The sequence below is a fragment of the Muntiacus reevesi genome, chromosome 2 (genome assembly GCF_963930625.1).
Source record: "Muntiacus reevesi chromosome 2, mMunRee1.1, whole genome shotgun sequence".
In the NCBI taxonomy this organism is placed as follows: Eukaryota; Metazoa; Chordata; class Mammalia; order Artiodactyla; family Cervidae; genus Muntiacus; species Muntiacus reevesi.
The window spans coordinates 216,377,901-216,392,610 of NC_089250.1; the positions used below are offsets into that span (position 1 = coordinate 216,377,901).

The window sequence follows — 14,710 nt, forward strand, 5'->3', positions numbered from 1 at the left end:
CTGAGCTTCCCTTAGAAAAATGCAGATGGTCTCATCTAACCTTCCAGAGTAACAAGTGGTTGGTGCCACAATGCATTTGGGGAGCTCAGGTTCAGTAACAAGCATCAATATTCCTTTGTTAATATCAACAGAACACAAATCCAAAGTGACTTGGAAAAACTGAAAGAACAAAGCAATTTTAAAAAAAAAAAGGTAAAGAGAAAAAAATAAAAATATTACAGTGGAGAAACCTGGCAGACTCCACTTTAACCAAATGATCAAAGTTAGCATCACTAGTAATAAGTTGGCATCATGTGTGGTAAGAAGGGCATGCCACTTCTTGGGCAGTTTTTCTAAACTTCCATAAGCCCAGCCTCATCATGAGGAAAACTCAGATGAGTAACATTCTACAAAATACACGATCAGTAGTCTTCAACAGCGTCAAGGCAAGAAATACAAAGACTGGAAACCGTCACAGATCAGAGGAGACTATGTAGACATGGCAACTGAGTGCAAGGTGGAATCACAGTTTGGATTCTGGAACGCAAAAGGGTTATGAGTGGGAAAACTGGTGAAATTTGAATAATGTCTGCTGTTTAGTTAATCATATACCAATGTTAATTTCTTAGGTTTCTTTTTTTTTTTTTTAATACATGGGCAATCTTCATATTTCTTTCTCTTACTTGGATTTGTTAATTTCTAATAAAAATATGTGTATTTTTAATTTTACCAAAGATTTCCTAAATTTTTCAGTTGGTATCATACACCTCTATTTTTCCTAAGAAAAATATTTAACAGGGACTTTCTTGGTGGTCCAGTGGTTAAGAATCTGCCTTCCAATATGCAAATAAAGAAAAAAAAAAAAAAAAGAATCCATCTTCCAATGCAAGGGATGTGGGTTCGATCCCTGGTGGGGGAAGTAAGATCCCATATGCCATGGGACAACTAAGCCCACTTGCCACAGCTGGAGAAAAGCCCGGGCATCATTGAAGACCCAGCACAACCAAAAATAAATAAAATTAAAGCAAAGAATAACTTGTCATAGTTGGAGGGGTACTTCTCTTCCTCACAAGGAATTCAGTCCTTTGAGAATAGAGACCTTTTCCTTTCTTCTTTCTATCGCTAGCACAACACTTTGCCAAAAGGATTCCTTATGACCAGGTCAAAAAAAGGTTAAAAAAAATAGAGAAAGAAAGAAAAAAAAAAAAATGCAATTTCACTTAAGAACAAAGCAGCAAATTGCTGTGTGTCTATCACAAGCATTATATCTGCCTGTTTGTGGAGAAGGAAGCTGAGATTAGGGAGGTCACACTCCTGGAAACGGCTGGGGTGGGGTACAAAGCCCTGGTCTGCCTGGCTCCACACTTGAAGTCATGAGAGTGTGAGGCTCACAGATGTGGAGGCCCTCCCCAAATCTAAGACATATCTGCAGGGGAAGTGTCCCCTTAATGGTATAAAAATGTTGTGGCCTTGACGGTCTATTAGTTTTGAACGAACACTGTTATCATGCAAGATGTTTACATTAGGGGAAGCTGGTGGAGGGTACATGGCACTCTCCATTCTATCTCTGCAACTCTTCCATAAATCTTAAATTTATTTCCTTAAAAGTGGTGGAGAAAATATTGCTGCCTAAATGTAATGGGATATTCTGGATTGAACTCTTATGGGAAAATTGGAATATAATCTAGAATTTGGTTAAGTTTTGTCCTCTTGTTGATATCTTAATTTTGACAAATGTCCCATGGTCATATAATTGTTAAAATTAGGGGAAACTGGATTAAAAATACATGTATCATTTTAGCAACTTTTCTGAAAGAAACTATTCAGATTGTTCACTATAAAATTATTCTAAAATAAGAACTTTATTCTTATTAAAAAAGAAAACTCAAAAGCCATAAAAATTAAGGGAAATAAATATTTTATATACAATTATAATTGCATTTGTAGGGAAATAAATATAATTTTATTAGAATAAGGTTAACTTATTAAACCTTAATTCTTTAATAGATATCTTTTTAATATTCCATTTTAAGAAGAAGTAAGCACTCCTGCCAAGAGTGGTGGTCTCTAGGAAAAGCATTTGTACAACCGAGTTGCAAGCTAGATCTGCTTTTCCAGATAAACTATGGTTACTCATACTTGGGTACTTTGTAGATATTTTCTCATTTCTGAAAAACGAACGAAGTCTTTCACCTGAAGGAGAATAACTGACAGTATCTGCTGCCAATGAAAAATTCTGAGATTTCAAATTCTGGAAAATTTGGATCTACCACTGTGAGCTGGACAGTTTCCCAGTACTTAAAGACTTTCTGATGAGATTGGTGGTGATATTAATGAATGCAACTTGTTAATGAAATCAGTCAACATTAGCTCCTTTTTTTTTTTTAACATTAGCTCTGTGTAATCCAGTGAACTAGCATTTTACAAATGCCTAAAATGACTAGTGTGTGGTGTTACAAATCATGTATATTGATTAAAAAAAATCATTCAAAATGCAAGTGAGACCAAAGATTTTCATGTAATAGTACAAAATGCTTACTGATATGTTTTCAGATTCCACATTGCAACTAAGTTTTAAGAAACTACAACTGGAGAACTTTGTGTATTAAATAAAGAAATCCAAGTATCTGAATTTGGTGTGCTGATGAATTAGATGCTAATGCATAAAGCCACCGTATGTTTTGTTGTGCTCGTCAATGTTTTGTATTATGTTTTTAAACAGGGAAATCAAGGTGCTGCTTTTTTATGAGGTGAGTTATATGTACCATTCTCTCTATTTGACAGATGTGCTGCCTACCGGAGCTTGCCTGCAGCGAACAGTGAGGAAGGGCAGATCTATCTAGTCATTGACTCTCGGGGTGCTGGAGGTCCTCAGAGACAGCCAGCAGCAAGGACCCGAAGACACGTGCTATGCCTGCAATCCTGCTCCTGAGGCTTCCAGGGAAGATCACAGTCACACTGATCCCACAGATCTATGATTTCCAGACTCAGACCTGCTCTTAAAGCTGCTCAGAAGTCCTGGGGAGTGACTCTAGGGAACTCCCCTTTCCCATTTCCCAGAGACTGTTCCAGCCACCACCACACTCCTTGAGTCCCTAACATTATCTCCTCTTTCCTGTTTTAAGAACAATCAAGTAGGAACTCTCTTAACTTCCAGGCCATTCTCCCCATGTGGTGGCTTTATGCCTGTGTACTCTGAAAAGTGAAAGTGAAAGGGAAGTCGCTCAGTCATGTCAGACTCTTTGCGAACCCATGGACTGTAGCCCAGCAGGCTCCTCCGTCCATGGGATTTCCCAGGCAAGAATACTGGAGTGGGTAACCACTTCCTTCTCGAGATAATCTTTCCGACCCAGGGATGGAACCTGGGTCTCCCACACTGTGGAGTCATTGGGGACCTCCACCAGGTGGTTTCAGAGGAGGAGTAAGACAGTCCCAATGCAGTGGGAGAAGGCAGAAGCCAGGGTGTGCGAGGGACGCAGCAAGTGAGGGCAGACTCTTGGAGCAACTACAAGGGAAAGGCTACAATAGAAGGAGGGGGTGCACCTGGAGAAGTGAGACTGCTGGGGCGGTGGAACAGGACGGGTGGGATCCGAGCTCAAGGAGCGCACTGGTTCTGGAGCAGAAGCTACCAGAGCACACGAGCTCTAAGCACAGAAAGCCCGTTTAGCGCGCCTTGCAGAAGCGCTCGCACAGAACGCGTTCCTTCCCTGACTATTTAAAGACAGACTGAGTTAGCGCCAACACCAATCAGAAATAGACGGACACTGAGCTGCAAGAACTCAAAAACTCTACTCAGACAAAGTTGTAATGGCAACTAACAAACCAATGAAGACACGGAGTTCTAAACACAGCTAAATATGGGCCACAGGATGGGTCACAGGTGTGACCAGCTGCACCATCAACGTGGAAAGGGGAGGGCAGTGGGGCCTGGGGAGGCCGGTTGACATGTTCACTGTGACGCATAAATCTGAATCTTACAATGGGAGGGTAAGTGCAGAAGGTACAAATCTTCACCCCCTCGGGGGCTTTATCTGTATTGGTAGTTGATGCTGTGGTCTGCGTTTCTGCCTTAACCCCCTTGTGATGACTGGGAGGAGCTGGGAGGGCCGCACGTGTGCTCTGGTAGCTTCTATTCCAAAACTAATGCACTCCTTGAGCTGAAGATTCCACCCATCCTTTTCTACCTCCTCAGCATCTCACTTCTTTAGATACACCTCCTTCTTCTATTTTAGCTTTTCCCTTTGTAGTTGCTCCAAGAGTCTGCCCTCACTTGCTGCATCCCTCACACACCCTGGCTCCTGCCTTCTTCCACTGCATTTGGACTGTCTTACTCCTCCTCTGAAACCACCTGGTGGAGGTCCCCAGTGACTTCCTAGTTATCGAAGGCAAAAGAACTTTTTCTCTCTTTTGTTGTAGGTTTTGGGGATGTGCGAGTCCTGGATATTTTTGCTGGATTGAGACCGTTATTTAGAGCTAAAAGTTTCAGAAATGTAAGGGTCACCTAGAGAGTACACCCAAAGCAAAGGATAGCAGGAGAGGCACAGAGAAATTTAAGACGCTTTTCAGTGCTCTGTAACCAGAAGTAGCAGACCTGGACTCTGAAGCCAAGGAGCTATGATCCTGTTGGCTTATCCCTCACTAAACTGCCATTTCTAGTCTTCTGTAGTTTTTGTTTTTAAATAAGGTACTTCAAGGCTTTCCCAGTAAGTACATACTGATCTTAGGGTTTAATAGCTACATTATATTCCATTGTGTAGATACACTATATTTCATTAGTCATATATTACTGGGTATTTAGGCTCTTTTCAGTTTTGCTATAGCAAAAAAAAGTTGTAATGCTTTCTTATAGAAAAAAAAACTATCATTAGTCATATTTTGGTGTAGTACCACAGAACAATATCCAAAATGATCCAAATAGCTATTAAAATACTCCTTTCTTAATAGGAAAAACAAGAAAAAAATATAGGAAAAAAAAGAGTGCTCGCTTCGGCAGCACATATACTAAAATTGGAACAATACAGAGAAGATTAGCATGGCCCCTGCGCAAGGATGACACGCAAATTCATGAAGCGTTCCATATTTTTAGACAGATCACCAGCCCAGGTTGGATGCATGAGACAAGTGCTCGGGCCTGGTGCATTGGGAAGACCCAGAGAGATCGGGTAGAGAGGGAGGTGGGGGGGGGGGGGATCGGGATGGGGAATACATGTAAATCCATGGCTGATTCATGTCAATGTATGACAAAAACCACTACAATATTGTAAAGTAATTAACCTCCAACTAATAAAAATAAATGGAAAAAAAATAATAACAATAAAAAACAATAACAAACAAGCAAAAAAAGAAAAAATACTTCCTTTTCCAACTATGTATCTGTATAAGACTGGCTTTTTTGCATATAATTCAACCTAAGTAACATATTTTAAAACAGCTTGAATGGAGCAGCAGATCTGAGAATCCAGTTATCTTCTATTAAGATATGCATGTGTGCTTAGCTGTGTCCAACTTTTTGCAACCCCATGGACTACAGCCCACCAGGTTCCTCTGTCCATGGAATTTCCCAGGCAAGAATACTGGAGTGGGTTACCATGTCCTTCTCCAGAGGATCTTCCCAATCTAGTGATCAAATCCATGTCTCTGGCATCTCCTGCAATGGCAGGCGGGTTCTTTTTCACTGCATCACCTGGGAAGTCAATCTTCTATAAACCAGATGTTAAAGAGAGAAAATCACAGCAGGACTCTAATTTTTTTTGGTAAACATAGTTATTTATATTATGTTAACATGTATTGGAGTTCATGATTGTTATTTGAAAATGAATTAATAAATATGTTAAAGCTGTTCTCAGTTTTAACTTTTTACACTATAAATGGCAGTTTTAAACCATCTCAACAATTTTGAAGAGCGCTAAGAGGTCCTGAAAACAAAAAGTCTGAGAACTGCCAAGCTGGGTAAAATGCATACAAGCTTCTTTTCTCCAATGCGGGAGGGGGCAGGGCGGGAAGCCAGACTCTTATTACAGCAAATAATTCACACCACTGGCTCCAAAATAGCTAAGCTTTGCAGAGGCTGATATGCTATGAAGTGAATCAAGTGTGTTGAAGTTTCAGTCAGTCTGTGCATTTAATTCTGCCCACCTACTCCCCAACTCTTAGCAAAAAAAAAAAAAAAAACACAACAAAACCATCAAATTTCATACCTTGTGTTTGCCAAACCATGAAGCCAGTTTTTTTTTTTTTTTAACACGCCTTTGCTACCTTTAAGGAGTTTCCCTGACCATCACCACCTCCACATTATACAAAGGCAAGTGGCTCAACTTCTATCAGATTCTCCTATCTTTTCTCCAGGGATACCAACCCCGAGCACATTTGGAGACATATTCAGGACCGTTAGAAGTAACTGGTTTTGAGTTCAGAATAAAATAACAACTACCTGTGGCCCAATAGGGATGTGCTTCATGGTCTCCTTGACTACGGTCAATTTCATGAGGGCCAGAGTTTCATAAATACAATCTGAAGTATTCAATGTTTGTTGATTGTGCTATCCAACCCCACATTTGCACTGCTAATGGATATACTCCAACGAAAGATGAAAATGATCCACCGAGAGACAACTAGTTTTCTACTTGGTTGAATCTTGAATACTTTCTTTTTAAATGCTGGTCTCCCAATAGAGCTTGGAGTACCTGTCTTGTGACGTACCCACATACTTCTTACCAAATCAAATAAAAAATGACTTCTGGAAGGATGTCCCTTCTGAAAGTAAATACAAGGGTCCTTATACTACAAAACAGCTTTATTTCACAGATGTGGTGACTTTGGAGTAGAAGTCAGGGAGCGCTGGAAGCGACTCTAAAGAGAATGATGTATCTAATTAGTCAACCACTGACTGGGTGCTGAATCACATGGCTGGGTAGTGAATAAAGTTCCTTGGAGCCAAAGTAATGGGATAAATTCTAAATTCTGGTCTTAGATGAGTAAGAAAAGTTGTAGGGAAAACAGAGCAAAAAAAAAAAAAGAAATCTATGGTACTGGCAGATCAAAAAAAGCATAAACCATTTCCCCCTTGAGATCAATTACCCATGTAGAATTATATCTACTTGTTAACTGTATCATAACACAAACAAATAATGTTGTGTTTAACTGGGGTCCATGCAATTCGTATCAGTTGCCAAAGCACATCAGGGCCTCCAGACTACTAGACTCTCCTATTCAGACTTAAATAGAATTAGTTCATCTATCATCTCATGTAGGAAAACACACGCACCCGCCTACTCTCTTCTGGATATTCTCAGAGTCTTTTACTAGTTGCTTTCAGTTTCTGTTTTTTTTTTCAGTTGAGTTCAATTTACAGCCTCTGCTCTGTAACTCGTCTTTAGCACACCATCTACACACGCGATGTTATATATATATTGGTGCCCCTGACAGATACCAACCAATTCTGCCACCAGTGCAAAGCTGTGGGTCATATCACTTTTCCAGAAAGCTTCAGGAAGGGCAGTGGTGCTGGTGTGGAGGAGGGAAGCCTCCACCCAGCACAGTAACTGACTTAGAGTGGAACAGAGAATTAACCATCTCTCTTTTTGGGAGTCCGTGGGAACTCTTCACCAGCTAGTTCTTCTCTGAAGGTCCTACAGTAGTCAAGAATTCTCAGTATACATGTAATTTTTCTAGGAGGCAGGTCCATAATTTTCCTTAGATTTTCAAAAACCTCAAGGTCCAAGAACTTTATATTTAGGTGAAAACATCAAAGGGTACTCTAACAGTAAACAACTATCTCCCCATTAGGTAACTGAATAAGTAACAGGGAAATGAAAATTAAAGCTATAGGAAAAGTTGCAATCTAATAGTAAACAAGGACATACTGTTTCACACCCATGAAAATGGCAATACTGAAGTCTGCCAATGACAAGGACTGGAGCAATAGGAACTCTCACTTGCTGCTAGACTGATTCAACCACTTTGAAAACAAACTGACATTATCTTTCTTTTTTTTTTTGACATTATCTTCTTAGGTTAACATTTAAACACATTCTAGACCCAGTCATTCTTAGAGCAGTTTTCAAACTGTTGCTTTTAATCTAATGGATCATGAGTCAATTTAGTGGGTACAACCAGTATTTTATTTTAATAAAAGTGAATGGAACAAAATGCTATATTTTTACCTCATTACACACAAATAGTGCATTTTGTCTTATTATATTTCTTCCTACGGGGTCATGGTTAAAAACACTTCCCAAAACAGACCTGGAATAACACCTACACGTGTGCATAAGGAAAGGTGGAGGGGAATGTTCAACTTGTTCAGTGTTAAGATGCATTTTGGGCTGTCCTTTCAAATATACCACTCCTTCCCCAATCTCCTTCCTAAAACCACTCATTAATTCAACAAATATTTATTAAGTGCCTGTTTCTAACATAAATTCTTCTGGGTGCTGCTGATACAGAGGTAAGTAAGCCAAGTAAGCTGGGTTCCCACTGGTGGGGCTTATGACCTCAACATGTAAACATACACGGTTCTGAGCACAATGACAATATCCAACCACCACCCAGCACTGAGAACTTTCATAGGTGAAATTCTGGGTTGAAGTCACAGATTCAGGTCCCCATAAATGCCTCCCAGAGTGATATTGCTATCAGAGTTTGTTACTTTGGGACAAGAAGAAGTCCAGCAGGAACTAAAAACTCCATCTCAAAACAATGTTCGGTCAGATATTACAAAAACTTAGAAAGGGGTAAGAACTAGAAAAGTTCAGAGAATGAAACATTTACAATACACAATAGAACTCCCAGGGCACCTGTAGCCTCCATAAATATACCACGGAAAAAAAAATCTGAACGCATGGCACGGGCAAGTTTTCAACTAGGCTGGGCTCTTTCTGAATTTCTCATGTCAATTTCCTCTGGTTTCTCTGGTTTCCTTGTATTTGTTTTCAGAACTTTTGTTATTTTTTTGCTCTTTTCCTTCTACTATTCTGCAATGTGTAGCTATGGCACGGATTGGAGTGACAGCTAAGAAAAACAAGCAAAAGAGCTTGTCTTGACCAATTCCCATAACTACAGGAAGTTATTTGTATAAGATGAAGAAACTCAGAAAAACCCAGGTATTCAATGAAGCTGTTCTTTCCCAGAGGTCCTTTTGCCACCATCAAACACTTGCTATTTTCTGGAGTGTATGGTCTATACAAATTAGGTGATGATAGAAAAATAGTCCTGGGTCACCATTATATTCTCCTGTTTTTACCTGTCTGACCTACAGGCTTTAAGGCAAAAATGTCCTTTGCGGCAGAAAAGAAATCTCTCTGTGATGGCTTTGTGTAGCCTGTGGTGCAGCATGCTACTCTGGGTAGAGAGGCGGAGTCAGGCTGCAGCTCTGGGAGTGCTGAAGCCAACACTGTGCTGAAAGGTCAATAAAGCAGACATTAAAACACAGCTTTCCAATTTTTTAAAGAGTCAATCTCCTGCCTTCCTTCTAGGATAAGCATCCTTATGTCCTGGATATTCCTAGACAAGCCCAACTTTTTTACTTTACTCCTTAATGTATTAACTATATCTGATTTATTATTTTTAAAATTTTATTTATTCGCTGCACAGGGTCTCAGTTGTAGCATGCGGAATCTCATCTGCAGCATGTGGGATCTAGTTTGCCAACCAGGAATCAAACCTGGATCCTATGCAATGGGAGCATGGAGTCTTAGCCACTGGACCACCAGGGAGGACCTCCTTATTATTATTATTTTCAAAAATTTTGGCAAAGGCATTTATTTAGGGGAAAAAAACCACAAAGCTTATTTCACATATCGTAATGCCTTCAGGACTGTCCATGCTGTATGACTGTATACCACTGTATGACTTTTCTGGTAAATAAAACTACAAAAGAAAAAAATTTTGTTGCAGCAGTTGTGCTGATTTTTGGTTTATAAAATATCCTCACCATAGCTCCAAAAAAAGCGTGGCATGATCTCCAACACAAGCTATGAGCTGAGGTACCTTCCAGAAGCATACACTCTGCTCTTCATTCCTATACCTATTAAGCAAACCTAAGTGAAGGATCTGTTCATGGATGGGAAAAGAATGACTTCACTATGAAAATATAGTTCACTGTGTGCTCTTCTACTAATGACTATAAATCTTCTGCTTCACAGGGTTGTTTTGTATAGAAGAGAGAATAAAGTTTTTTAGAAATAGTGATATTACATGGAACCTGAGGCAAAGGAGTGGACCTCAGTGGCTACAGCAAGAGCACCAGCTCTTGTTACTACGGCAGTGGCAGATCTTATGGCAATGGTGGGTCTCATGAGCAAAGTGTGGATTTGAAATCCACCTGCTTGCCTCTGATGACCCAGTGGCGAATGAGCTGAGAACACTAAAAGAGCCACCACAGGGAAACAGATGAAGCGTTTGGCCATCTTCATCCAGGAAGGAAGAAATGTTTACCTTATCATTAGAGTTAGATTTGGCCTTTTTTTCTTTTAATGTTTATTTTCTTTAGAGAAAAACATAAATCAAAGAATGAGATGGAGACGAAAATCTTTAAAATAGCAAAATGGCTTCATGCATGAAAGTTTATGAGCACAAACCCATTCTGTGGCCTCCTCTTGTGACGCTCACCTTCCAAATTGCTTACTAAATATTTATTGCTCATCTAATACACAATCTATGGGGAGCCTGAACAAATGCAGGAAGCTTTTTACCCACAAAGAAATGGTGTTTGGGCAGGATATTTGTATTCTGGCAACTGTCCAGAACTGCTCAGCATTGACAAATGGGAAACTGATGTGAGTTTCCCATAGATCCTCATTCATTTGTTTAATAAATGTTCACTGACAAACCATTATGAACCAAGTACTAGACCAAGAAGAGTGAACAGATTTGATTCGTGCCCTCAGGGAATTAACCATCTAGTGAGGGAGAAGAAAGGTGAAAAAATAAAATAGACAACAAAATCTATGTACTTACAAGTTGAGGTAAGTTCTACAAAAGAAAAGAATCAGGGACTATGACAGAGAAAGACAGTGGGAACCGAATTTATTGAAGAGGTGTATCCTGAGGTTCTTCTCCCCTCTAAATATAAGTATCTAAAATAAAATAATTTTTGAAAATCTATTACTTTAAGCACCTTTCTGCCAGAAGAAAAGATAAGGGCTTTATTAAATCATTTACATGTTTAAATGGTAATTAATGTACAAGGCACAAAATTCAAATTGAAAATATGCCTTCCTTCCCTCTCCTATCTTCTAGTTACCAAATTCTGGCTCCTCTGAGACAAATATTGTTATTAGTTCCTTGAGTATCTTTCTAGAGATAATACTAGACTAAAATGTAGGACAAGGCCATTCCTCTGAATTTTTTTTTTGAAAATATACTTATTTTTCATAAAAATGCTACTTTTACTAACATGTAATGACTTTATTCTAGAGAAGGGAATGGCTACCCACTCCAGTACTTTTGCCTAGAGAATTCCATGGACAGAGGAACCTGGCAGTCTACAGTCCATGGTGTCACAAGAGCCGGACATGACTTAATGACTGATACTTTCACTTTCAACGAGTTCATTACTACCTGAATGATTTCTTAGCTTTAATTTCTAATATAAGAACAGATATCAAAAGCTCTTTGGGGTTCTCAGTAATTTGTATGCATGTAAAGAAGTCCTAAGACCAACCAGTTTGAGAACCACTGATCTAGGCATTTATAAACATATATCAGGACTTCCCTGGTGGTCCAGTGACCAAGAATCTGCCTTCCACTGCAGGGGATGCGCATCTGAGCCTTGGTCTAAGCCCACATGCCGCAACCAGATACCAGCGTACTGCAAGAGGAGGTCTGCGCACACTGCAACGAAGACTCCGTGCAGTCAAAATAAATTTCTTTAAAAATGCAAGTCAATTGTTCATTTTTAACCCTACTAAACCCTGGTCCACCTACTGCATTATTTTGGTAAAGGTTTTAGAGTATGTTCTGAGTATATTGGCAACAAGATGGAAACCAAGTTGCTTATCTGTAGCTACAATATGCTCTGGACTATTTGGCCTTCAACACATCACAAATTTCACCATGGTGACTGGCTAGTTGTTTTCCTACAGCACCTTAAATGTTTAATGTATTAGTAGGTGGAATTACTCAAAGTCCATAAAGTGTTTTCAGAAAGTAATTATATATATATGATAGCTGAAGTTGAATGGCAAAGTTAAACATATACTTGTGGTGAGAGAATAATGAGAGAAGCTATTTTTAAAATCGAATAATGCAGTAATGGTGGAGTAGATTTTATGGACTAACCCCCCCACAATCAGATAACAATGAGAAATTCTGGGTAAAACTGGAAAAACAAGTAAAGAGCAACCAAAACCAGGCAGAAAACTGGAATGGAGTCAATCACCAGAAAAAGGGACCCAGCTGACAGAGCCCAGTTACATACAGAGCTTTGCCTGTGGCACGCACCAGTCCCTGTGGCACAGAGTGGCTACAACTCAAGTTGAAAACTGCATTTTCATGGGAGATCTGCCCAAGTCAAAATGCCATGATAATACTCTACCTACTTCCAAAGTTGGCTTCCCGGGTAGCTCAGCTGCTAAAGAATCTGCCTGCAGTGCAGGAGACCCCAGTTCAATTCATGGGTAGGGAAGTTCCCCTAGAGAAGGGACAGGCTACCCACTCAGTATTCCTGGGCTTCCCAGGTGGCTCAGATGGCAGAGAATCAGCCTGTAATGTGGGAGACCTACATTCAATACCTGGGTTTGGAAGATCCCCTGGAGGAGGGCATGGCAACCCACTCCAGTGCTCTTTCCTGGAGAATCCCCATGGACAAAGAAGCCTGGCGAGCTATGGGGTCACAGAGTTGGACACGACTGTGTGACTAACACACACACACACACACACACGCACACGTGCATGCTCAAACTTCCAAAGAAGGAGCCTGCAGTAATATTCATCATAGAATTTTCTTCCCTCTATTATAAATAGAAAGATGTATATGTGTTTTATGTCTGCACACAAATAACTCAACACTGGGCGGGAGGCACACCTGCAAGCTCAAGACTGGGCCCAGGAGTTCTCACCAGTCTCGACAAAGTGTCAACTGACACTCTGCCAAAGGGTCCAGATCAGTGGAACTTTCCAGCTCTCTAAGGAAGCAGTGTACAGCTGCTTATAAATTTTAGATTTTAGACCTATTAGGAAAGATGTTTTGCTTAGACAAAAAGGAAAATAATTAGAAACAGGAGAGCTTTTCAAAACAATTTTTACACAGTGAGCATTAAAAAAATCTCTTAAGCTCAGGCACAGAATACTGGCTTCTTTTTGTTTGTGACCCTCTATCCAGCCTAAACTTGCTATGTAACTGATCATGTGTAACAACTGATCATGAACGAAAGAGGCAGTCTGAACTCCAGCAGAAAAAATTCACTTATTAAAGGGTCTGCTCCTCCTAAGACTGTTTTGATTAGAGTTATGAAGCCATTCTGTCCTTGACCAAGGGAACAATTCACCCATTCTGGCTGTAATAACCACTTCTATTTGAGACGAAAACTGTTTTTATCAGATTTCTAAATATGAAGAAGTCTCTAAAAACACACTGTTTATCAGAAAGCAAAACAGTAAATAAACTAAATGTCTCTATAGGGAAATAGTTTTATAAATTATAGAACATTCAAAATAGAACACTATGCAGCCACTAAGAGAAATATCAAATAATCTATATGCACAACATAATATGTGTTAGTGTGTATATTTTTGTATTTTTAAGCAAAAATGACACATTTCAAGAAAACAGGTTTGGATGACTTCATGTAACTAAAACCAACTGTTACACTTGCAGAAAAATCCCAAGCACAGATAAGTATATAAAGATTACTAAACGCTTAGGAAAAGGTCTAGAATAGAGCTGTTCAATTGAAATATAATGGAAACCACAAATAAGAGTCACGAATACAATTTAAAACTTTATAGTATCCATATTAAAGAATGTAAAGGTGAAGTGAATTTTAATTATCTATTGTATTTAACCCAATATATTAAAAATGTTACCACTTCAATAATGAAATGGATACAAAAACTGAGATGTTTGCTTATTTTTTTTCTAACTGTTCAAAATTCAGTGCATATTTTACACTTAAAACACATCTCAATTTAGAGTAGTCACATTTTAATGCTCAGCATTAAATGCTAAGCATCAAATATGCTTAATGAAGACTGTACTGAACAGAGGAGGTCTAGAAAAAAAAAACAAATGATTAACTTTCATTTTGTTTTCTATATCTTTCTGCACTGTTTGAACTTTTTAAGCAACAGTTTAAATTGTTTTTACTTTCATGATACTTAAAAAAGTGACTGTTTAAATATAATCAAGACAGATTAAAAAATCTAAACACACACACCGGAACGATGAGGGAAAGAAAGAAGAAACCATCTCAACCTTAGGACAGGGAAACTTCTTAGGAAATAAAAAGCACTAACCATTTAAAAAAAAAAAAGACAAATAAACCAAACGAACAAAATTTAAAATTTCTGCTCATCGGAACATACCATAGGACTTCTGGTGGTGCAGTGGTTAAGAATCTGCCTGCCAATGCAGGGGACACGGGTTCAGTCTCTGGTCAGGGAAGATCCCATATGCTGTGGGCAACTAAGCCGGTACACCACAGCTACTGAGCCCAAGCGCTACGGAAGCCTGCAAGCTCAAAAGCCTGTGCTCTGCAACAAGAGAAGCCACCACAACGAGACTCCCACACAC

General features: G+C 39.3%; 1 protein-coding gene and 1 non-coding gene across 2 annotated transcripts in view; one reads left to right on the top strand and one right to left on the bottom strand.

Moving 5' to 3' along the window:
* CFDP1 (craniofacial development protein 1) overlaps window positions 1-14,710 on the bottom strand; it is a 97,963-nt gene that overhangs the window by 40,312 nt on the left and 42,941 nt on the right. The window lies entirely within an intron of this gene.
* On the top strand, window positions 4,957-5,063 carry LOC136161985 (U6 spliceosomal RNA). The gene has a single exon (XR_010661838.1). It is a non-coding gene; the product is annotated as a U6 spliceosomal RNA (small nuclear RNA).